The sequence below is a fragment of the Cyprinus carpio genome, chromosome B7 (genome assembly GCF_018340385.1).
Source record: "Cyprinus carpio isolate SPL01 chromosome B7, ASM1834038v1, whole genome shotgun sequence".
In the NCBI taxonomy this organism is placed as follows: Eukaryota; Metazoa; Chordata; class Actinopteri; order Cypriniformes; family Cyprinidae; genus Cyprinus; species Cyprinus carpio.
The window spans coordinates 962,604-988,163 of NC_056603.1; the positions used below are offsets into that span (position 1 = coordinate 962,604).

Sequence of the window (25,560 nt, forward strand, 5' to 3'; positions counted from 1 at the left end):
ACTCCTCACACCACATCCCATGAAACGCAAGGGTGTATAAATGGAGGTGCTTAAGAGGAGAGAAAAACGATTCAGGAGGGCTTGTAATCAAACTACTCGAGATGGATCCCAAAGGTGAGATTATGGCGCTAGTGAGTGATGATCTTCATTGGCCTTCATTTGTTGTTGATGACTATGTTGTCAGCGAGCACCAATTGCTTGCAGTTGCCATTTCTAACTCCCCAAGGTGAGACCCAGGTGTCCCTAATAATTTGTTCATGATATTCACACAATAAAAAGGTGAGTTTTATTCAGAGTGGCACTTGTGGATCAGGCACTCTCAAGACGTGAGGAGGTTGGATCTTCAGTGTGTTCGGGATGTCTCTCTCACAGCTCTGTATGAGTAGGATGGGAAGCAGTACTCTATGGGAGGGAGAGCTGGATGGAGCAGGCTGTGTGTGCAGTGCACCTGCCTGCACCCCTATGTGGGAGTGGGATGCTGCGAAACGTAAGCAACTATAACATCTCGCATTCATTTCTCTATTGGATAATAAATAAAAGAACCTATGAGAAACTTGAGATTTTTATGTCTGATCAAAGTACACTCTAAAAAATAAAGGTTTTTGATTGTCAGTGATGGTTCCATGAAGAAGCTTTAAAAAAAAAAAAAAAACACAGAACTATTCCATTGCACAAAAAGGTTCTTTATAGTGTAAAAAACTTCTTTTAGATTATTAAAATGTTCTTCTCACAAAATAGTTCCCTTTAAGAACTGTTCACTGAAAAGTTTTTATGGGGAACAAAAAATGGTTCTTCTATGGCATTGCAGGTGAAAAAATCCCCTTTAGGCCCTGACATTTTGAGAAGGAGTGTACTATTCAGCTGTTTTACTTGGTGCTGGTGGAAAGTAGTTCATTTTGGATTTTTAATTTCAATGAATCACGCAATTTACAGGGTGCGCATCGGCCTGGTGGGACTTTCCCTCCCTGGTGTGAAGTTCCAAGTTGAATCTCTGACCTGCCAGGTCAGACTGGTTGATGACCTCTGATCCTCGCCTGCCCTGCATCTCCTGGAGAACGAGAACAATGTTATCAAGACATGGAGGCATTAACATGAAACTATAAGTTATAGCATGGAGGAAGCCTTCAAAACCACAAATCACCTGCCTGTCAGCTAACATCTGTCCACTTATTATAGCGAGATGGGATGGCTACTCGTATAGCAACTGTGATTCTCAAACATATAACCATTACCTATTTGAAGTGTTCAGTTTAAAGTAAGATTGGAAGTTGGGTGTTGACATCTATAGAATGTAGGGGAGCAAAGCATTCTTTTTAAGTTCCGTAAAGTTTTGAACAATGTATGGGATGTGATGAGCTTCTGTTTATTGGTATGGAATGTTGTGTATTGGGCGTATATTATTGTCCAAAAATTTGTGCTTATTCTACCATTTATTATCACATCACTATAACACTAAATATTAGTACTGTATGGCCTGTTATTGCTCATTCCCCTCAATAGCCAAGAATATATTTTAAACTCTGGATAGCAAAAAAATTAAAAGTGTATTCCCCATTAAATAGTTGCAAACAAACAAAAAAAACTCTTCAAAAACCAATATTTTGATTTGATAAATGTTGTGCATGGTGCTAATTTAAAGAGTGCCACAGGATGACTTAAAAGTATTCAAATTAACAAATGATTATTAGAAATGAAATTATTAAAAATGCTAAAAAACACAAAATCAAGATGAAACCGAAACAACATTTATTTTTCCCCAAATATTGTTTTTATTGAAGAACACACAGTTCTTAATACTCCAAGAAACGATCGTGGTTTATGTTTATAAGCATATTATAAACCTATATATTTATTAATCTATCAATACTCAGTTTCTGTTTAATTACAGCAGAAATACAGGACATATTGTAACTTCAGTTTGAGAAACACTGAATAAAAAAATGTAAAAAATAATTCAACAAACCACCAGCTGACAATAACTCAGTAACAGTTTTATTCAGTTATGGTTTGCATATAGAGAAATGGTACAAAATAGCTTGTAATAGAAAACTGAAATACAATAGAAACCATTTGTCATTATAGTCTGGAGCATACAAATGAAAGAAGCAATAACATACAGAATCTTGCATTACAGTAGGTAAAAGCAGTCTGTGGTCAAGGCTGACATGTAAAGTATGATTAAATAAAGATTGATCATTCATTTTTGCAGGGCAAAAAGATAAAATAAAACAATCACAAACAAACTCCAAAATAAGCTACCTTTGAATTCAAAATCCCGACTGAGAACAAGACGATCTCACAACAACAATAACTGTTAGGTCTGTACGACTACTCCCAGCACAACTAAAAATGTTGATGCGTTTGTCCTGTGAACTTGGGAAAAAAAAAACAAAATTTTTTATGAAGCCAGCGTTTGGGAATTTGTGGGAAGCACTCCTGGATTGGAAGGTCCCAACTGAAGGTTGATCCACATTCCACATGCTCTGGCCCCAGTCCATACTGTGACTTATGACTGATTTGCAGAAACCACTGGTGCCTCCACGGGCTCCCGCGCTGTTACGAAACTCAAAATGCAGACGCCATCTTAACATAAATGGGGAAGAGGAATAAAAAAAAACTGAAATGAGAATGTTGCCTTATAGTGCTTATTTATTCTTCTTTACTCACATATGTATGATATAACAGATTTACATAACTCCAGGTTCAAGGCTGACGCCAGAAACAGCCAATAAATCAACCAAAGCTGAATTATGTAACTATGCTTTTTTTTTTACGTTTTTTTTTTGATGTGAAGATATTCTTAACTATATCCGTGTCGCATCCTGGCGTGGAACATTAAGGGTACAGGGAGGAGAGAAAATGGTTGGAGGCTGTGTGCAAGCAGGACTCTAGATGTCGGCCATGACCAGTGACACTGACCAGCCCTGGCCCGGGACATCTTGGTACTGCTCTTGGGAATCCTCTCATCTTTTGTAGAGGTCTACTGAATACTGAGCAGATATAAATACACATGAACATTCCTGGAGCGCTTCTTCACACATCTACAAAAAAGTTTTTTTTTTTATATTAATACTTTATTCCGCAAGGATATCAGAAGTGACGTGAAAGGACTATGGCATTGCATTCAACATTAGTTGAATTTTATTCTAAAATCAAAATGCTTGTTCTGTTTGAGCTTTATATTGCATTAAAGACTTCTGAAAAATTTGCTTTCAGCAAAATAAATAAGCAGTGTTGTTATTTTCTGCTTTCAACTATTTTCAAAATTAATTAATAATAAGAAAATTTTCTTGAGCATTAAATCAGCATATTCGAATGATTTCTGAAGGATCATTCTGACACTGAAGACTGGAGTGAAAAGGTCATACCGACCCCAAACTTTTGAGCTGTAATGTACACTATACCTGTAAACATGGAATGTCCCCTTCTGAGAATGTGAAGGTGCCAATAATATCTTCCCGAGCCTGTACACAGTCTTAAAGATGCAGAACTTTGCCACCTTTCCCCGCATGTTTGTGATGTTGAACATATCTGTGAAGGAAAAGCATCTTCACAGTTGACACAGAATTCAAATCTGAGCTGAGGACCACAACATGATAAGAGATGGATGAATGACAAATACACGTTCTTTCAAAGACACAAGCCTTCCCACAATCACTCACCCACCCACATTCACTCACTCACGCATTATGGGCATCGTCCGTGAGGTGGTGATCATTAGCATGTCCAGAGCTCTTTCTAGCGATCTTGTATCTCTCCTGCTTCCTTCCTCTTCCTCCAGGAAAGGGTTTGAGGAGCCACTTCCTCGTCCCGTGGGAACGGAGGCTCTGGCATGCCTGCAAAAGAGTATTTTCTTACACTGTGGAGGCACATTCTATTCACAGGCATATTTGTCACACAAGGTTAATTTATTCAACAACCACAAAGTATTCACTCTATTTCTAAAAAGATTGCACTTTTCTTTAGGTGTAGAAATAAAAAGTGTGTGGAAAATGATTTATGCATCTCTAATGCAACTTGCTGAAAATTTACTTCTGCTTTGCATGGACAAGGCTAAAAGGGACACCATATACAAACCATCTGTGCAACCTACCATGAAGCACTAGAACTCTAAAAGGGACTCGCAGTAACTTGATTGGTGAGTTGACTCGCTGGCAGCCAATCGTGAGCTTGTACACGTATTTCACTGCCTGACCTCGGAAACTGGGCGGACCATCAGCTGGCACAACCTCACTATATAAGAATCTGAATAAAGGGAAAACATTATTTAGGTGTAGTCCTCAGTTGAAAAAACCTAGCAGAGATCTGTTTTACGTGTGTGGCTGTCTTCGGTTGCTCAGAATGACATTAGCCCAGCATAATGTGCAATTACATGACTGAACAGCTGAGCTTTGGCCAGCTGACTGTTAGATTTGTGCCATGAACCAGTTTTCAGTGGCATATCAACATTATCTGGGACATTAGCTTTTTTCTGAACTGATTAAGGGGTTCACTTCTTATTAATAATGTTGTGAGAGATTAATAATTTATATAAAATAAGCACTTATCCAAAGAAAATGTAATGGGTAATTTAGCCCAAAAGGCTATATGTGACTGAATCTGTGTCTGGTTTATATTCAGCTTCTTACAGGTCTTGCTCTCTTCCAGGATCCAAACGAAGGTCACCGGAACAAGATCTTAGGTGGCGTGTCCAGCACACACTGCCCTCGTTTCACTGGATTCAATGAAGGAAGAAGAGAAAATCATGAAATCTCTCCTCTAACTCCCTGGTCAAACTCAAGCCGGTTTCCATGATGATAAACTGAGACTACTAGAGCGAAATGACACCGTCACCTGCCATCTCGAATCCTCATCACAGCAACACTTTCAGATAGATCACAGTAATTTAGCCCTTAACTCTTCATAGGGTTGGTCAGCATATCAGATGTTTTTTGAATTTATAGGGTTTCTAATAATGCATGACTCTGATTGGAAACTCGTTAAACTTGCATTTTTCCCCAAATACTACGCTTTTAATATTTAATGTCGAGTTATTGAATATTGCATTATTGTGTATTTTGCAAGCAACAGCACAGCTCATCCAGTAGAAATAATTCCCAGATTCTACAAACCTGAACAGGTTTAGTGCCTAGCATTTTCGCGCCACAAACTGCCGCTTTGCAAATCATTCGATGTTCAGCTGTTTCCCCACTGTTGTTGTGTATCTGCAGCAGCCACTGAACTGACTGGAGTGCTGTATAATCAATTTACTGCCTGTGTAGAGGTTCTGTTACGAGAAGAATTTAGATTTGAGTCTCAATTTGAGAAAGTTCTGCATCATGATTCTGTTTTTTCCTGGCTTAATTACTGTGAAGCTGCCTTTCGAAACAACTTCTCTGTTGGATAAAATGCTATATATAAAACAAAGTGACTGACTGATGACCAACACAAACCACTGTCTTAATTCCAAACATTTTAGATATGGGATGTATATAAAAAAAACTGCCCTTTGATTACAAGTATACAGCAAAAACGCAGTAAAATAGAGAAAAAACTGCGCATGCTTCACCTCTGCTTGGGATCGAGTACAGTGTCGCTATCAGCTGGACGTCCTGCTGGGCCCTGAGCGGTAGAGACACAGACGATTCCACTGGCAGGGACCTGGCAGGGATCTGAGCACTGACCAGGCAACAGTTATCCACCCCTGTGGAAGATGAAACAAACTCAATCTATCAGGACTGACAGCACACACACACACACATATATACATGCATACATATATGTGACCCTGGACCACAAAACCAGTCTTAAGTGTCAATTTATCAAAACTGAGATTTATACATAATCAGAAAGCTTAATAAATACGCTTTTCATTGATGTAGGGTTTGTGAGGATAGGACAATAATTGGCTGAGATACAACTATTTGAAAATCTGGAATCTGAGGGTGCCAAAAAAACTAAATACTGAGAAAATCGCCTTTAAAGTTATTGTGCAAATGAAGTTCTTAGCAATACATATTACTAATCAAAAATTAGTATTTTATATATTTACAGTAGGAAATTAACTAAATATCTTCATGGAACATGATCTTTACTTAATATCCTAATGATTTTTGGCATAAAAGAAAAAATCTGTAATTTTGATCCATGCAATGTATTTTTGGCTATTGCTACAAATATACCCCAGCGACTTAAGACTGGTTTTGTGGTCCAGGGTTATTGCTACAAATATACCCCAGCGACTTAAGACTGGTTTTGTGGTCCAGTGTTATAAATGCGTTTTAACTAGAAGCAAATCAAAGTCACTGATTACAGTGTTCTTTACCTGCTGGCAGATGTAGACAGATGTGACATAGGGTTTGTGAAGGTTATAAGACACTCTAAAAGCTTCCCCAGCCAAAAACACAGGCCCTCGTGCCATTGATGCTCACCCACCTCAATCATCTCTGAAAAACACAGAGGTTACATGCACAGCATTTACTTAATGTTGAGATAGATATATATATATATATACCAGCCTAAGATGGTATTTCTGGGCTCCCAGCCTGGACAGGTAGGTTTGTTGGTTTTAGAGGGGATTTTTTTTTCAAACTAGGACACTAGCTAAGACCAGCAAACCAGCTCAAACTGATTTAAGATGTATTAGCAGGGTAAAGAGTAGGTCATGCACTGTCGAGATTATCTTAGTTTTCTTATTTTCAAATTTATATTTGAACATATTCTTTATTCTCTTAAGCATTGGCACAGATATTGAAACTATCCTCTCTAATTAATCTGCCTCTGACAGGAAGATATGTGCGAAGTTGAACAGTAGCTACAGAGCAGCTAATATCTACGTTGAGCTGGCATCATACAGCTTGACAACGACGAATGTTTACTATATATGCAGCAGGAAGTCTTGACGTTCTTTTATTTGTTCTCTTTACGATACCTCGAAGTTGTTTCTTTTATTTCTTTTCGTCGATTTTTTTCTACTACGTATTACTGACCACAGAAGTTAAAGGAAAAGTGTAGACCGGCGACGCTCCAGCTACTTAAAAACAAAACAACCGGAGACTTTTCTTGGCCATAATAAGGGTTTCCCTAGAGTTTTCCAAACGCTGTTCCAAGTTACATTCATAAATACAAAAACAAACGCGTCCATGACATGGAACTAGACTTGAGAAAAAACTTCGTTGTGCCTATTATTTTGATTTACTCAGTAAAAATACATCATGGGAAAGTACAAGATGTGCATCTCTTTTTTTCCTAACTCCGGTATAGCGATGTCCAATTTCCAGAACGAATCATTCTTATGAATCAATTCGTTTCAATGAATCGGTTCAAGATGTTCAGTTTTTAAACGATTTGTTCGCTCAATCAGTCCAAATGACCGAGAGCTCAAAAGCTGGTAGTAAAAACTTCTTAAACTAATTATAATTCCAAAAGCAAGTTTAGATAACCTAATTTCCATTTACATTAAGTGATATTTAAATTTATGTATAGTTCTCGGCAGAAAATAATATTTTTCACATTTTAACAAAAATGCCATCGTTAAAAAAACAACGACTAACAAAGATTTAAAAATGTCAATCGAAAAACGTAATAAACAGCAGTATGTGTTTTTACTTTACTTAGTGAAGTTTAGACTAAAGCACATTCACGACACGAATGACTGAATCGCTGATGAAATGATTCTTTAAAATTAGCTGTTCAAAAGAACCGACTTTGAAAATTGATAAAGCACGATCATTGGCTCCGTGGCAAAGTGACGTAAAGTCCCGATCCAAAACCACAACGGGGGTGGTGTATGGTTTCCTGAGAAAGAAAATAGTTAGGGAAATGTGTAACGTATAACATTTAAATAGTCAAGAGGTGGTTTATAGTAAGATATACCATAGATAGAGAAAAGGGGTTGTGTTTCTTTGGAAAAATACTGAAACGAGGACCCCTCTTTTGTACGGTGCTCTCTCACAGTGAGATCATATTGGTATACGCCAACACAAAGGTCCTCGACTGAACTGTCTCCTTGTCAGTGCGAAATAGTTCATCAAGCGATCGCGATCTGCTCTTTCTGCATAAGACAATGTGTTCTTTACTTAAGGATTTGTGTATAAATGCCGTATGCATGCTTTTCGTTTTTAAGATTTAGCTTCTACGTTCACTTTGAAAAAACCCCAAGATCCAACTGCAACAAGGTGTATCCGCGGGGCACAGACAGGGACACCGATGGCCGCTGACAGTCATGCCGTAGAGCTTCAAACAAGCGCATCTCTCGCCACACACAGGACCCCAGAGTAAAAGGAGGCAAGAGAGATAAACACTCCTCTGATGAATTGCAATGAACAAGAATCCAGACGTTTAGAGGTGATGAGGAAAGGCGCACGCATATTGGATATTATTACATCATGTCTATAATTAGATGTGTCTTTACCGATTCTTTTTTATTGGTGCTGTATTTTTCAAAATAGTGTGGAATTTTAGCATTACTTATTTAAGGCAAAATACAGCAAAAGTTTTTAGACTTTTAACAATGATGATCGTCTGTCTGAGAGGTTAGGGTTACTAATTTCCCTTGTTAGAATTATTGTGTGTTATTATACGCTGCATGTGAGTTTGCATTTTTTTTTTTTTTTTTGCAGAACGGATCAATGTTTGGGGCATGTCTAAATAAAAGTGTGATTTATAAATTATATATATATATATATATATATATATATATATATATAATTTATATTTACATATTAAATATAATATGAAAACAAATAGTTGGAAACAGAAAAGCGACACTAGAATGGAAACAGGGTTAAAAATAGAAGGAAATCATGGATGTAGTATTAGAGCCAGAAGCGAGAAATATATTTTGTTGTTGTTGTTTATTTAAATTATTTTTTATTTATTTATTATTCTGTTGTTTTTATTTCAGGTGCAAATATATTGAATTTCAGGACATTAGATTAAGTGCAGTCAAAAATATCAAGATCTGTTGATGAGATACCGCACAAAAATAAAGGTGCTTCAAAAGGTTCTTCAAGCGATGCCATAGAGGAACCATCTTTCTTTCTTCCTGCAAAGAATCATTCAGTCAGTTGGGTTTTAAAGAACCATCTCTTTCTTACACCTTTTTATAATCTCAGCTAAACTTCTTTCGCTATAAAGAACCTTTTATCTAACAGGAAGGTTCTTCTCAGATGGCAGCGGATCCTTGCGGAACTGTTTAGACAAAAAGGTTCTTTCTAACCTGCATCGGAAGCTGCTTTATTTTAAAGAGTGGAAGCTGGGGGATGCTTACAGATATCTCATTTGTTTGGCTTAAATGAATTCTACCTATACAGAAAAAAAATGATAGGTTAGGATTTGCCTGCTGGACCAGGGGTGAAGTGAAGAAGAGGGCAAGCTTATTGTTATTTAGCGACCAGGCCACCGCCTGTGGTTGTTGCTGACAACTGAACCTGTCACCTCTGGTGGCAGGTGAACTTTGTGTTCAGATAGACACCTGCCCATGCACGCAGATAAGATACAGTATGTGATCTCAACTCTTACTTGCACAACACAGTAAGCAAGATGTCATTTTTCAAACCATGTGTCATTAAGGTGATCTGTTGATTTAGCCTTAAAACAAAGAAAATATCCTATATGCATTAACACTTTTTTTTTCTATTTTGCTTTTTTTTTTTCAGAGGATTTAAGGAGCAGATTTTTTATAGTTTGGCTTTCTGGACTGCGGATCCAGCAGCTCTACTATGGATTTAAATGACAGCACGTCTCTGGCTGAGCTGAAGAGCCGGTATGTGTCTACAGAAACAGGATTTGGTGTGCTAAAGGCGGCTGGCCGGATATATGTCTGTACCACGAAGTTCAAAGAGAGAGGCGAGGAAACCATTTCAAACCAGAGATGTCTCATTGCCCAACATGATCGAGCATATTTCTTTAGGGGGTCAGGTATGTTTACACTTGATTCACTTGGTCATTCATTGCTCGGTCCTACCGCGTCATCTACAGCAAACGCGGTTACTAAAAGAATAAAATTTGTTTGCATCAAAGCTGCGGGAAATGGACCATTCTACACATCTCAGTGGTGTTTTGTTGTTTTTACCAATGTCCTGCGGTTGAAGCGAAACAGGAAATATTGTTCAGTGGTTATATTTTGACCACAGATGGAACATGTCTTCATTCCCTTCTTCTGCTAAAAGCGGCTTTTCCTGCTTTGGTTCTTAGCAGCTTCCATTTAGTCAACCAGTGTTTCATGGTTACTTCTGGCTCATCAAAAAGGACAGCTCATTGTGTGTTTACTGCATCTTTGCCACACTAGTTGAAACCAGAAATCTGAGCACATGGATCATTTGTGAGTTACCTGCAGGCATGCTGCAGGCTTTGGCAAAGTGTTTTTTACTTGGATTGGACTTGGACAAAAACAACTGTCAGTCGCCGTTTTATAAATCTTTATTGTATGGTTCACATTTACACAATCAGTCCTCTGGTGTGTATGTGAAAAAAGGTATTCATTGTTGCTCAACCTTCACCACAATTGACTGATTTACTCAACTAGCATACAGCATAGAACCCATTGACATAGCATCTTATACGCAGTTTCATGAATCGAAACCTCCATAGTTGGTTGTTGAAAGTTGCACTTTTTTTAATGTGAGAAATATTTTGTAATATACTGTTTTATTGAATTTTCCTTTAATACAAAGTAAACAACTTGCCAAAAAACTTATGTGACGATCCATAAACGAATTGTCAAGGAAAAAAAAGGGATTTTTATCTAGTTCCCAGCTTATACATAATGCCATCATGCCCTTTTGTGTTTGTGGTGAAATCAGTCTCTGTTTTCTTAGGCGCTCTTGTGCTGAGAAGCAGCAAGACTGAAACACATGCGCTGCGTGTGCATTATAGCGAGGAGGTGATGGTTGGACGACAGGAATGGAGTCGGATGGAGTGCTTTGAGCTGTGGACTAAACGGGAAATTGTAGTATTTAGTTATATGTGAAATTAGAGGTTGCATTATTATAAACTATTTTTTTTTGTTTTTTCGTTAGTTCGTGCACTATAAACACCAATGTTAGGAAGTCAAAAAAAGTAGTGAGTTGTTGCACAATAGATACATGACGAGTATATTTGATCACAAACTCTCAGTGAAACCCAATCCTCACTTTCATCAGTACCTTTCAAGTCTATTTCTGTGTATGGCCTGAGAGGGGAAAAAGTCAGTTTAGTGAATTCCTCCTTGCTTTGTCTGAAGCAGGTAATCTGAGAATGGTGGTACGGAAAAGACCCAGGTTGAGAAGAAGGCTCCTTTTATTGATATGTTTGGGGCTTTACCACTAGGACAGATTTATGGTAGAGTGCAAAGACAAACAGGAAACATCAAAGCAGAACTCTTGTAAATGGACCAGTGTGACAGAGGACACATTTTGTGCAGGGTGCTCCTCTTGGTGGCATTGGCGGAGGCAGTATGCACGCGTGGAATGGAGGGGCGCGATTCTGCCGGTGGGGCAACTGAATCCTGGAATGTACCAATACAAATCTGTTATTGCTAACCAGGTAAAGAACTGCTGTGATCCAATAAAAATTCTAAAAAGAAATCAATATTACTGTTCCAGACCATTTTGGGTCAGTAAAGATTTTTTTTTTGTTTTTCTTGATTGTTTATTTGTTTTGTTTTATTTTTTTTTTTTTGTTTTTTTGTTTTTTTTTTGTTTTTTTGTTTTTTTTTTCTTGTTTTTTTGGGTTTTTTTTTTTTTTTCTTTTTTTTCTGTTTTTTTTTTTTTTTTTTTTTTTTTTTTTTTTTTTTTTTTTTTTTTTTTTTTTTTTTTTTTGTTTTCTTTGTTTGTTTTTTTTTTTTTTTTTTTTTTTTTTTTTTTTTTGGTTGATTTTTTTTTTTTTTGTTTTTTGTTTGTTTTTTTTTTTTAATTTCCTTCTTTTTTTCTTTTATTTTTTTTTTTTTTTTGTTGTTTTTTACTTTTTTTTTGTTTTTTCATTGTTTTTTTTCTTTCTTTTTTGTGTTTTTTTTTTTGTTTTCCTACATTAATTATTACTTTTATTCCGCAGGTCCATTCATGCTTTGACAAAAATTTCATTCGAAAATAATCTAAATTAAATAAATTAAATATGTGTCACAGTTTTCCACCAAAATATTAAAGCAAGTCACACTTGTTTTCAACAATGATAATAATGCTTTTGAGGCAGCAAATCAAGCATATTAGAATGATTTCTGAAGGATCATGTGACACTGGAGACTGGAGTAATGATGCTGAAAATTCAGCTTTGCCATTACTGGAATAAATCAGATTTTCTAATATATTAAAAATATAAAACAGTTCTTTAAATGGTTACAGTTTTACAGTATTTGTCTTTAATCAAATAAATGCAGCCTTTGTAAGTTTCTTTCAAAACAACAATTTAAAAATATATTTACAACCCCAAACATTTGAACGGTAGTGTGTAGTATCTTTTGTGACTCACTTTGACCAAAATTAGTAACTCAATTAGACTGTATGTATTGATATTAACACAGTAAGGGCACAGTGTTTGGTGTTGTTATATATGCAAAGTGTTCAGATCTCACACGGGACCTAGTTTTACAGTCTGTTTTAAACCCCTCTATCCTCCTAGGTGACTGTGTTGCGTATGAGTAGGGGGGGTTCAGGGGCAATATATCAGCAGGTTGCTGTTCTATGGAGCGACCCCCACTCTCCAGGGTGGTTGACTGGGGTTTATGGGTGTGAAAATCCCGCCTTTTACCATGCTCTGTACCCACGAAGCCTGGGACCGTCTACTCACCTGCCTGGCCCAGGAAAAAAAGAATGGTCACGCTCACTGTAGACAGGGCTGTCACCTGTCATTCCTCAGGACTACAAGGTGGACAAATTTGACTTTGCCATCACATGAATAAATTGCATTTAAACGTATATTAAAACAGTGAAAAGTTATTTTAAAAATTGTACCAATATTTCAAAATTACTACTGTTTTTACCTGTATGCAATTTTCATTGGTGAGCTTAAAGGACATATTAAAAAACATTAGGATAATCTTCTCCACTTTTGAACAGTAGTGTACGTGCCTGTATATACTTGCAGTTTTAAATTCATCCTTTCTCTTTTTCAGGACTCCAGTCTTTCCAGTGGCTGTGTTTTGTGTGGGACATTGAGAATAAGGAAAATGATAGCACTTGATGTTCCATCATGTTCAAGATGGTTAATGGGAACGGGCCATAAAGGACGATAAGAGGGGGGCCATGGAATGAAACCATTTCACCTTGAAAAAGACGGAGGAATCTGTGTCTGGGGTGTTACTACATCACCAGACAACTGTCAAAACCCTTACAGCTCTGTGCATAGGCTGCAAGAGAAAAAGGTAACGGAAAATATTGACAGCAGCCAGTTTTGTGGCCTCGTAGTAAATTCATGAAAAAAACTCCTTGTTAGGAGGAGGCGGCACACTGCCACTGACAAAAAAACCCCACTCAGTTCAAACTGGTTCTACCATAACAACGGCTGTACTGTGAGAGTCCTGTTTCTCTGTGCAACTAAGAGCCTATTAGGCGTGGACGATTGCTGTGGTTCACAACATCATGAAATATGCAAAGAAACAGCTAATATCACTAAGGCATAAGCAGGGCATCTGCATATATTTTCTTGAGAAACAAGGACTTTAAAGACACGTCTTATAGCTGTTGATTAAGATCCAAAATGGTTTTTTTTTTTTTTGTCTGAGGAAAAAGATGTTAGAGAAAAAACCAAAATGTATAAAGAGATTTTTTTCTTAAATCTGTCTAGGTCGGGGACAGCTCACTAGGATTGGATGATAGAGCGGTTTGTTCTTCCTCTCTTTATTTAAAGTTTTCACTTCATTTTAGTTCTGGCCAAAGAGAACAGTCACCAGAACGGGCGTTCAGCCCGAATGGAACCTGTAGTGCTCTGTGGAGTTGACCTAACCGCATGAAACCAAAAAACACTGATGGACGACTCGACTCGCCTAAGGACTCCAGCCCACCCACAGAGAAAGGGGAGGAAGTGGCGGCAGCTCTGGCTGTGAGCTGCATTGGTGCCTGCTAACCCAGTCACAACACGTGTGGAGTTTCAGTTTGGGCCGGGATATGCCTAAAATCACATTTGGTTCCAGAGAGAGAAATATATGTCAGGTATGGTGAATATGCCAGCAGGATAGACAATGAAACAAGCCCTTTCTTTCATAGAGATTTAATAATACATCATGATTTGATACTTGCTGGTTGGTTGTTAGTGGGAGGGACATTCTCAATCTAGAGGGCATTGATTGGACAAAAATCTGTGTGAGAGCAACATGGAACCATCAATATTTTGGCTTGTTTCCACAGAAGTGAACAGTTGTACATTTTTAATGCGAACAGCATGAAAAGTTGTGCAGGGGAGATTTGTCTCGGTTCAGTGAATCCAGATGAATTATACCATGATGTATAGATATTTCAAAAAAATCACAAAAAAAATAATATATTAAAATCTTTATTTGTTCTTTTGTCTAATCTTTTTTTTCATTCTCTTTATACACATTATGGATCAGGTTACTCTCGTCTTTGTTTTCTTTAGTATGTGTGTAAAAACATGTCTTTAATCTATTTACACTACTGTTCAGAATGCTTTGATCTTATTAAGGGACATTAATACATTTATTCAGCAAGATGCATTAATTCTATTTCTGAGAAATGCTGTTTTATGAACTTTCTGTTCATTACAGAATCATGGAAAAAAATTTAGTTTCTACAAAAACCTAAGCAGCACAATGTTTTCAACACTGATAGTAATATGAGCAATCACATCAGCATATTAGAATGATTCTGAAGGATCATGTGACACTGAGCCTGGAGTAATGATGCTAAAAATTCAGCTTTGCCATCACAGGAGGTTAATTATAGTGTACAATATAGTAAAACATAAAATTGTACAAAATGTTAAACTGGAAGAAAATTTCACTATATTACCGTTTCAAATGCAGCTTAGCGACTTCATTCAAAAATATGAACAAAATTTATTGACTGCCAAGCTTTTGAAAAACAATAGTGTATGTCCCTCATAGGTCCCCCAAATGCTGACCAAAAAAAAAGATTGTTAACAGATACATTTCATTATTGAGTGTACAGTTGTTTTCATAACTGAGAAATTTTGAAATAATTATTAATAACTAATAACTAAGTGCTTAAAAGGAACTAAGGGCTTAAAAAAGAGACAAACAACTTTGGTAAGTCTTGCCATACTTTCCTGTTTCAATAGGAAATGCTGCATGCAATTTCATAAGATTTTTAAAAGGAAGTGGTGTGGCGGTAATGTATAAAAAAATGACTATTTACAAGCTTCATGATAGGAAGGGACTCATCAACAGTCATAAAGTTGCGCCTCTTACATATTCATATTAGAGCAGCCAATGCTAAGGTTGTTTAATCTCAGCGAGAATCCAGGAGACAGTGATGCATTAAATACAACAAATTAAAAAAAAATGTCATTATTTTAGTTGCATTACGTTAATGAGAACTAGACTTTACTGCATTACATTAATGGGAAACTGGGGGAAATGTGCTTAACTGTTATATGAAGATATTAATGCTTTGTTTTGTTTATAGGACTATTATAATGGCATTTGAAATGATTGAGATAATATCCTTTGATGCTATGAAATAATAACATGTGTTGTGGTGGTGTTTGTTTCAGGAGATACACTCGTTATTATGGCACAAAAGGAGATGCTGCCCCGTCTCTGTCTTCACTACGCGCTCAAAACACTACAGTAAATGGGAGGAGAGCATTGATGAGTGGCAGACGGGCCGATTCTACAGGACGGGTAAAAAAAGAAATGTCATTTTTCCCATGAAAAATATCAAACTTGAGGGCACGACAGACTGTCCTATCGGTTAATCAAGTTGTCTGTGGCTGATTTTTGTGACTTTTATTTATGGAGATTGATTAGTTATAGCGAGAACGTGCTACGATTGGTCAGTGAAGTGTGGCTGTTATCTGATTGGCTTGAGTAGACGGTGGGTGGAGTCCACGCATTTGTGAATTGTGTACAAATGTGGGCAGTGATCCACAAATATACAGGGAGCAATCTACAACTGCACAAGACCCAATTCACAAATGAATGCCAGGCAAAGTTGTGTTTGTGACATAAAAATATATTTGTGTAAAAATCTCATTCTAATTATTTGTGAATTTAATTCGTGTTTGTGAATCTCTAATTTATTTGTGGATCTCATTCTATTTATATTTGTCAATATGTTTCATTTTTGTTAATCTCTTTAACATTTATTTGTGGATCATAATCTATTAATTTGGAATTATGCAACAATTATATCTCCATAGTTATTCATCCAAAAGACTATGTGTAAGCAAGCAGTCCGTCCTTCCTGTAAATTGATTCGACTACATTTATTTAAATGAACAGGAATCATGGATTTATCCATTTATGTGCATAAGACAAGAGTAGCCCTTATATAACTCATTTTGTTTCAACAATCCCCTTCCTGTTGTTGAGGTGCACTAAATACAGAATGAATTGTGTGTGTTTTGAGTGGTATTAGCCCAGTCACATGCAATGCACTAATATTAGGTGTCCACCTATTGTTTCAGCATAAGCAGCTATTCTTTTCAGTTGCTCCATTGTCAGCTTGGCAAAATTGTCAATTTTTTTTTCTTACTGACAGCTTCATCATTGGACAAACCACGTTTTCTGTAGTTGTTGTTGTTAATTTTAATATTATGAAATAGTGTGTGAAATAAATGTTCACTTGATGTATTTCAGCATCTATTCTGTGTATGTTTCATTACCGGTAGACTTGAACCACTGTGTTGTTCTAGGTCTCTTCCGGCTTGGTATAAGTCCGCTCTTTTTAATGAGCTGTACTTTTTCGGTGTTGGATGGTGGAACTGTGTGGGAGGTGGAGCTTCCAGAGGACGCTGACATCAGCGGTGGGGCTTCGTTCTGAGGATGGAGGGCTTTCCAGCCCAGCCTGAAGTTCTCAAGGAGTATGGCCGATTCGCTTACCTAGAGGGTAACATTCAACATTAACTTAACATGTAAACTAAGTTTAGGATTTATTTAGAAAAGGTTTATAACATTTGATTTGGGTATATAATTAATTATAAATGCCAATGTCTAAAAAAACATGCCGAAAAATTATATTTATATAATGTTTGAATGAGCTTTTATTTGTGCATTTTCAGTTTTAATTTTAGTTTATGTTTTAGTAATTTTATTTTAATTTTATTAATTTAGTTTTTTAGTTCTATAAAGTTTTAATTTTATATTACTTTGTAATTTTAATATTTAATACTAATTCAATATTTAAACTAAAAGTAGTTTATTTAATTTTGCATTTGTCTTCTAATATTTATATTTTATTTTATTTCAGTTTATTAACTGAACATTACTGAGAGTAAATCTGTTCGCTGCAAAGTTCTAATCAGTGTTATTTTAGTACTATTATATACTGTTGTAGTGTTCATTAATTTTTGGGAATTTGCTTTTTATTTTTGTATTTCAGTTTTAATTTTAGTTTATGTTTTAATAATTTAGTTATGTGATTTTTTATTAGTTTTTTTATTTCTATAAAGTTTTATTTATTTTATATCACTTTGAGTCATTTTTAGTACTTAAACTGAAATTTGTTTATTTTCTGTTAGCTGCCAAGGCAACATTTAAAATTTAAAAAAATAACTTTAAATTTTTCTTCTAATATTTGTATTTTATTTAATTTCACTTTTATTTCAAGTATGAAAAATGAATTTGAATAGTTTTAGTTTAAGGTTAAAATCACACTTTAGACTCATTTCATTATAATCTAAATGTTCGTTTAAGTTTAAACCTGAGTGATAATTAAATTCTGTGTCTCTCACTCCAGGTCAGGAGTACAGGATGTATAACACATATGATGTGCACTTCTATGCTTCATTCGCTCTCATCATGCTCTGGCCCAAGCTGGCTCTGAGTGTGCAGTATGATATTGGTGAGCTAAGCGTCTAGTTGAACATTGAAGACAGTATTTAAATTCATTACTAATTATTTATTTTTGATTTTTTTATTTTTGTTTTTTAAATTCATTTGCTGATACTTTCTCATACTGTTTTGCATTCTCTGTTTGTTTAATTATACTCTTTATCTCTCTCTCTCTCTTATATTCAGCTGGTAGTGTGGTTCAGCATGACCCTACAGAGAGGTTAAATCTAATGAATGGCCAGTGCTCACCAGTCAGAGACCCGGGGAGTTGTACCTCATGACCTCGGAGACCCTGGTGAGTTGTGCATAATAGGATACCATGAATTCACGCCTGCAACATGTTCAAATAGAATAGTTATAGAAAGAGAGTTCACCTAAAATGGAATTTGTCATCATCTTGAACCCCATATTTTTTCTTGTGGAAGAAAATGAGATTTTAGCATAATGTTAAATTTTGAGAAGCACATTTCAAACTGATTTCACCTCATTCTGTTTATAATGTCAATAAAACCTACTCTTTGATCTCAAACAGATGATGAGCCATGGGTTCGTGCCAATGCATACATGATCCATGATACAGCTGACTGGAACGGATCTGAACTTGAAGTTTGTGCTGCAGGTGTACCGAGGACTATACCTGACCAGGATGAGCAGTATCTGAAGGACATGTGGCCCATATGACAGGTGACTTTTTTTGTATTATAATTTTAGTATTTTGTGTAAAATTATATCCCTTGTATATGCAAATGTGAAGGGACTGAAGACACATTACTCAATTATCTGATGTTCTGGCGTATTTAGGGGACCGTTATGGAAGCGGAGTTGAAAAATTTGATAAGGATGGTGATGGGCTGATAGAAAAATTCTGGATATGCAGACCAGACTTATGATGGATGGAAGGTGACAGGACCCAGGTTGGCACTCAGAATTGTATTATCTGAAAATAATTATATATATATACAAATTTTTTAGAATATACCAATTTTTTTATTTTACATCTTTTATGATTTTATGTTAAATTTGTATATTAAAGTCCTGTATACTGACTTCTTGAGTAGGCAACACTCTCTGTGTTTCTGGTCTTCCAGTGCTTACTGTGGTGGCCTGTGGCTGGCGTCAGTGTGCCATGATGTGTAAAATGGCACGTGTGCTGAACTGCGAGTCTGCTTTATCAACGCTACACAGATATTTTGGAGAGAGGAAGAAGCAGCCTTTGACCAAACTCACTGTGGAATGGTGAGTGTAAGCATACACACAGTGCCCAAAAACAACCACACTGATTTTCAAACAACCCACCATTCAACAAGCACATTCGATTTACATGCATTAATTTTTCAAACTGTGAAGTCACTTTCTTTCTTCTCATAGGCAAATACTACAACTACGACAGCAGTGGCCGGAGCCTGTCTAACAGTGTAATGTCGGACCAGTGTGCAGGCCAGTGGTTTCTCAGGCATCTGGACTGGAGAAGATGACTACCAGGTCTAGTCTGAAAAATGTTTTAAATGATCAACAGTTTGGCAGTGAATATTTATGACTTAATGTTCATTTATAAGAAATTTTGTATGGCTTCATGAACATAAGAAATAATGATAACACTTTAACAAAAATATAGATCAGTGCCTTAACATGAATGCATTAGGTGACATTTAAATAACAATTCACACTACTGTTCAACAGTTCGGGGTAAGTAACGATTTTATCCTTAAGAGACCCTTATCTAATTATGTTCACTAGGGGGGGAGACTGTATTTAAAACAAAAAATTTGACCAAAAATGCTGTAAGATAGTAATACTGGTGAATATATTACATTTCAGATATATATTTAAATAAATGATATTTATAAAATGTTATTATTCATGTGATGGCAAAGCTCAATCTTCAACAACCATTAATTCAGTCTTCAGTGTTACATGGCCTTTCAGAAATTATTCTAATATGACTGATTTGGTGTCAAGAAACATTTATTACTATTTATCACAGTTGGAAATGGTTGTGCTGCTTTAATGACAGTGTTGATGAAGAGATACAGTTCTTTTTCAGGGATTTCTTTGATGAGCAGATAATTTGGAAAAACAACAGTCTTTTGTAGCATAATTTTATTTTTTACTGTCATTTTAACCTATTTAATGCATCCTTGCTGTATAAAAGTATCAATTTCTTTCAAAAAAAGCAAAGCCAAATGTTTTTAAATTATATTGAAATGAAGGTAGAATTGCTATGGGAAGTATTTGTTCTTTGTTAGTTTGTGATAACTAATTGTAATGAATAAAAACCTTACTGTAAAAGTGTTACAAATAAAAATAAATAAAACAATGCTGTTTACATTGCTTTCACACGGGTGACTCACACTCCAGAGGGAAGTCCAGTGTGTCTATGCTGGATGGAAACTAACATGGGATTCTGTGTTCTTCATTAAATTTCTCTATACAGGCTTTTCCCAAGGAGAAAAATCTGTAGTGCACTGAAGTCTGTGTTTGACCTCAACGGTTATGCAGCTTTGTCAGGTGGGCAGATGGGTGCGGTGAATGGGATGAGCCGGAGGGGGTGCCTGACCGTTCCAGTGTCCAGTCAGATGAGGTGTGGGTGGCTGGTAGTGTACGGATTAGCAGTCACAATGATACATGAGGTAATTCAAACCTCAGATCATATCACCAGGTTCCAGGTGAAATGACTCTTTAATTAACTCCTAATAGATCCCACTGTCTTTTTTTTCCCAGGGCATGATAGAAGAGGGAATGCACACTGCGGAAGGCTGTTACCGTGTTGTATGGGCAACGAATGGGAATGGCCTTTCAGACTCCTGGAAGGCATACTGTGAGAAAGGCATTTACCGCTCTCTCGCTTATATGAGGCCTCTGAGCATCTGGGCAATGCAGCTTGCACTAAACAATCGACCACACCGCACAACAAAACACTGATAAAGATGTGGGGCGGACAGGGCTGAGCCGGAGCCCCATAGTTAATATGCTGAAGGAAACTGTCGAGCCTCCATTATGAAGTGACCTCTTAATCCTTGTTTTAAAAGACTGCCCTGCAAAGGATTTTTTGGATACAATGTCATCGTGGGCTGTTGGTTTCACACAGAACCTTAATTTCCAATATTTTTGTAAAAATTGGCATTTCCTCTTAAAATATGCGTAAGCTTTTCCACCGTCCTTCTACGAAGCAGCTGTAAAATCATAGTTTACAAATGGGAGTGTAAAGGCTTGGTTTCAGTGAGCTGACAGATGTTCATTATGGATATTGGGAGTAGGGTCATGATCTTTGGGAATCAAAGTAGTTAGAGCATTGATTCTATAATCCCATTTTCACTGTATATTTATATTATGGGAAGGCCTAGTGAGTTACTGAAGAAAGAAAACTTACTGGTTCTCTCTCTCCTCTCCTCTTTTTTTTTTTTTTTAAGAAATATTTGTCCTTTGTATGTGTCATAAAGCTATCTATCTGAGGCTCTTGACAAGTCAGTACTGTACACTATTATACAGGATTGTAATAGATAAACGTTTAATTAAGTAAAAACTGGAATGAATGTTGTATACTGCCATTCAGCATTCTTTTTTTCTTTTGTAGGTTTGTAGAAACATCCTAGGCTCATAAGTCTTAGGACTGTGTCCCAAGGTGGTGCTATTCATTATTCGGCCAACTAACTGTGTGAAATCTTGTAGGATTGGTTCAAATTTTTCATTTTAATAAATTATTTGATTGGGATCAAAAATGTGATGCCTAGACTGCGGAACCAAAGCCTATTAATTCTTAGAGTACACCCATTCTTTATGTTCCTAGGGTTTGAGATCTAGCAGCAATATCTGAAGTATAAACACCTATAATAAGTTCAGCTACAATCCAAAAGTAAACTTGTGGATCATTTCAGCAGAAAAAAAAACACCACATCGGGAATGCGCAAACATCACTATCCATGAGTAATCTGCTTTCATGGACACCAGTGTAGATAGAAAAGCATAGTTGTTTGACTGGTGTTTGCGGGATCAGTCACTAGAGGTCTATCTTGAGCTTTCCAGTCTGTTTCCATCAGCTTTCCAACAGATCTCTGTAGTGTGTTCAATCGTTTGAGTGCCGTTCATCTCTCTGGAGTGGTAGACAGCATCTAACAGTGCACCGTTTTTTTTTTGCGCTGGGCCCCTACAGAGCAAGTCTATTTTAACACTTCCGGTAAAATATTTGAGAGGGCCTGATATTTAAGTGAAGGCCTTCCCAGACTGGACAAGGTCTTGTATGCACAGCTAGTCAGAAAGTGGCAGAGCAGAGACACTTATCACAACTGTCGCACAAACAAAATCATGAAAAGATACATCGGCACTATTAAAAGAAAAATCTTTTAGTTGCTGCATCTTACTATTAGGGGGAGGTACAAACTAACACAAATTGGTCTAACGAATGTGTTTTGCTAATGTTCCCATTAAGTGTATGAAATTGTTTGTTAAATGTTAGTAATTCTGCAAATTTTATGTTGCCTTTTAATAGTTTCTCTGAACATTCTGAAAGAATTAATAGTATTTAAATGAATTTATAGATGAATATCTAAAAAATATTTCCGTGTACAATGTATCACAATACGTGTTTTTGTTTGAGTAATGCGGTTGAAAAATTTACTAAAGATCAAGATCATTTTGAAAACAAAGTGTATTAATGTTTACTGGAAGAACCTGGCAACAAAACATTAGCCCAAAAAGTTCCCTGTTAGGCTGGATGTTGATAAACTACAGGAAGGCTTCCCAGGGTTTGCGTAAAAAATCTTATCGACAATGCAATGGTGGTCCAGCAGGACAAGCATAATGTCACCATTTAAATTTGCGTGGGAAAATATATCAAGGGGGTGAATTCTGCAGACACTTAAAGAGCACAATGAAAGACCCATGTCCGCATGACATCAACCGACAATCCTCTTTCCTGTTCTATCCTGTATCAGAGATGAATGAAGTCACAAAGAAACTTCGTCACACGCTGAACAATGATAAAACGGATAAGCTCTAAACACTTCACTGTGCTACTGCTCGCACTTTGGGCTTGAAGATGCGTTCCCTTCACATTATTGCGTGCCCGCAGAAGATTAGTTAACAACCCAACGCGCTTTTAGATTGATCTAAATGGAAACTGGAGATCACAGTGCAACACTGAGAAAGATGGTACATCGCGAACTATATATAATAGGTGCCCATTATTACCGTTATCTTGCTTCCAAAACACAGTACAGCTCATAACAAATTAGGGGGCACTATGTAAAACCCTTGCAAAATATAACAAAAAAAATATGCGGAAATTTCTCCTATATGTGAAAGAAAAAATTAAGATAGATTACATTTAAAGCAGAAGAAACAGAATGGTTTAGAAGGTTAGAATGTCTTATCTTATTTTATTTCAGTATAATTCTTTAGCCAGTGTTGGCAAAAAACAAGCAGTATCACAAATCCTTGCTCGGATCAAAAAAAGGAGATATATGGGGAGAGGGACTGGAAAGAGAGAAAGAGAGAGGATGGAGGGGGGGGGGGGGAGAGAGCAGGCTGCATACTAAAGACAACGCACAAATTTGAAGATTTGTACAAGCAGGAGAATAAGACACATATATATCACATCATAACTACCCATAATGTCACATTTGGTAAAAAAAAAAAAGCCAAGTAAGAGATGCACACTATCGAGAACCTATCTTTGGAAAAATGGCATGCCCACGGAGCCGAGGGGTACGCTGTGGATGCCTGATTAACTTTGACAGGGATAAGAGCTGGAACAGAGCCACCGCATGCACACTGCTTTGGGCTAGATCGGGGTGGGTGAAAGGAAGAGAGTTAAGATTCGACATCTGGACGGATGCCTTGCATAAACCACTAATCTCCATCTCTGGTGCGGGAACAGCCTTTCCTCCGTCTGACAACGCTCATTGATGCTCTTCTTATGAGTAGCCCGTTTTTTAGGGTCCAATGACTCAAAAGAAGGACATATACATACAAGTCCTGAAAGATTCAGTCTAAGACCATTGCTGAAATGCGAGGAATTCAATATGTGCCGGATTATGTGTAAATAAGTACATATTTTAAATGTACCATTTAAATATTTATAGTACCCTTTTAAAAGTTTTGAGAGCGGTAATATTTGTAAAAATTTATGCTGCAAGGACTCAGGTCTAACTGTGTCACAGAAAGCGTTCCAAGGTCAATTTACCAGATTTTGCTTTGCCTTTAGGAAACATTTAGAAATTAGTTATAATATGTTGGAAAGCCGTGTGTGCTGCTTGCGTTTTTTTTTTTTCTTTTCTGAAAAACTGTGATGACTTTAGTTCAGGATTATTTAGTGTCATAGAACAGTTATGAAAAGAACAGCATTTATAGGTTCAAATAAACATCTTCATACAATTATAACAAATTTTAATAATTAATAGGCAATTAATAATTTATTTTGTGGGAAAAATCGTAAGCCAACTGCCCCAAATATCATTGTAAAGTATCTCTATTCTATATATTTATATGTTAAAACAATTTCAATTACACTTTTTGTCTACCTGCAGTATGTAGCTTCTGTGGGACCGTTTGGTGGGTGCACAACTGTACACTGTGCTTACTTGTGTGTAAATGCACTTTTCCATCATATTTTGTATGCCAGATTTCAAGAATGCAGCTTTTCTGCCATAATAATTTCAGTAGTTGAGAAAGAGCTTAATAGAATGCTAAATTCCCACCCTAAACTCAAGTTACCATTTTTTTTGTTTTTTGGTAAGAGGATCCTCTCAGCAGTGCGATCCCAGTTCATGTTCATACAATGAAAACCTTTCCATCCTGTTGAGGGATTAAAAGGGGGAGGGACAAACTGTTGTTAATAGACATTGCTTAGGAACATCATAAGCAATTAATTAAAGAAGGCATCTAATATAACATCTGCACATGAAAACCTTAGAACAAAATGAATCTTGGCATATGAAAACTGACAAGAAAAAAGACGTCTCCACACGGCATACGATGGTCTATGAGAGGATGTATCAGTTTATGAATTTGTGGTTCTGTATCATATGAGTAGTGCTACAAGTGTCTTTGTTTTTTGTGTATATATGGTCCATGTGTGTGTAGATTAAACTAACAACTCCACAATAACAAGACCAATGAACCAAAAACACAAACTATAAGGAAATGATACACATTATCTGAACCTTATCATAATAGGTGAAAGATTGCTTCAAACTCTCCCAATATAGTTTAGACATTCCTGGTTGAGAGACGAAAAGAGACATTCATTCATGCTCAGCTGAATGTTGTGCTTATGGTAGTGCAAAATAATGTATGGGAGATGGTAGCGAGTGTTGTAAGTCTTGTTTGTGTTTTCAGATGGGTGTGGCGAAGTTTGAGGTTTGAATGTGTTCCCATAACTTGTTGGAAATCAGCCGTACGAAGTCGTGCAATGAGTGGCCTTTGGATACAAGTGACAGAAAACCAGTGGGGGTAGTGACATATACCAAGCAAAACCAGTAGCACACACAGCAACACATGTGTGGGGTCACACGGTGCGGATTCTAATGCTGTACACAAAAATAAAATAATTAAATTTAAAAATGAAATGCATACCATTCGTCACCATGCCAGAAAAGTGTGTTGTTAATCTGTCCCATGTTGACATACAAGTCAAT

General features: G+C 36.6%; 2 pseudogenes; one reads left to right on the plus strand and one right to left on the minus strand.

Moving 5' to 3' along the window:
- Positions 1-2,398: 2,398 nt before the first annotated feature.
- LOC122138070 lies at positions 2,399-5,853 on the minus strand (annotated as a pseudogene).
- A 3,945-nt stretch (positions 5,854-9,798) lies between these two features.
- Positions 9,799-20,848, plus strand: LOC122138071 (annotated as a pseudogene).
- Positions 20,849-25,560: the final 4,712 nt, after the last annotated feature.